Source organism: Sphaerodactylus townsendi, unplaced genomic scaffold (genome assembly GCF_021028975.2).
Source record: "Sphaerodactylus townsendi isolate TG3544 unplaced genomic scaffold, MPM_Stown_v2.3 scaffold_99, whole genome shotgun sequence".
In the NCBI taxonomy this organism is placed as follows: Eukaryota; Metazoa; Chordata; class Lepidosauria; order Squamata; family Sphaerodactylidae; genus Sphaerodactylus; species Sphaerodactylus townsendi.
The window spans coordinates 437-1,650 of NW_025951232.1; positions in this window are offsets into that span (position 1 = coordinate 437).

The window sequence follows — 1,214 nt, forward strand, 5'->3', positions numbered from 1 at the left end:
CGGTTGCAGCATTTCCTGGTGGGGTGTCGTCCAAAACGTGAATGAGGTCTTCTGCGATCAGAAGAGCGCGCAATCTCGCTCGCCACTCTGAAAAGCTCGAGTCTTCCGTCAAAATCATCAGAGGAAGTCGTCCATCGAGAAGAGAAGTCATCTTTGTAGTCAATGGCTCAAGTCGTTAAGCCAGTACAAAAGAAAAGTTTGTCAAAAAATCCCTAGAGACTGCACTCTCTAAGCCTCTGGGAAAAACTAGCAGAAACTTAACTCCGTCAGTGCCAAGCTCTTTCACGCACAGGTAAAAAACAAAGGTTGGGATCTCAATCACCAAAGTAAAAAGAAAAATATGGGCTAAACAAACACTGGCACAATAACTTGTTGAATGCCTGGGCCCATAACCTGTTGGGATAAGAGCTCCTGGTAGTTGGAGATTATCTCTTTATCGTAGTTAGCAGAGCGGCACGGGTGGCTAGAACACAGCAGAAGCCCTTACCTCGTGTGCGTGCGTGTGCGTGATGGATCCCAATGTGCGGCAAGCTTACACAAAAGAAAGTCGGAGTCAGTTATAGTTTCTTATCTAATAAAAAGAGTATTTATTAGTGAACTCCATTCTGGATAGAAAGGTAGGTAGATAGAGTCACTATGCTATCTTAATCTAGCTGGATGGAGATGGATGCGAGGAGCATCCATCCTCTCTCTAGGCATGGCAGGAAGAAGTGTGTGAGAAGGGGTCGAGGAAGAAGCCGGAAGGAAGGAAGTCCCTGAGAGTATCAGTCTAACATCAAAGGGATAGAACCAGCATGATAGAGTAAAGGTGTCAAATCCCTAGGTCCCTATCTAGCCATTAGCTCTCTAGTAAAAACCCCCTCTGTAGGTTGAGGCAGGAAACAGCGTAACAAAGTCCTTCACTTCCAACAATATTGAGGGGCCTGCCGTCCCCCTCTTTGGGGTAGGTTTTAATTGGGGTTTTGGATGCCTCTTGTTTATTGATTGATTGTTATCCGCTGTTTTATATGAATTTTAAGATGTTTTATTGATGATTAATAGGATGGAGCCTATGTATTGTATTGTGTATGATTTGCTCCTGTCTAATGTTTTTGAACTATGTTGTTCACCGCCTGGAGCCCTACGGGGATCGGGCGGTATAGAAATCGAAGATATAAATAAATAAATAAATAAAATCTACACCTATTAAATTTCTTCCCGTTTTCTGTCTCTCA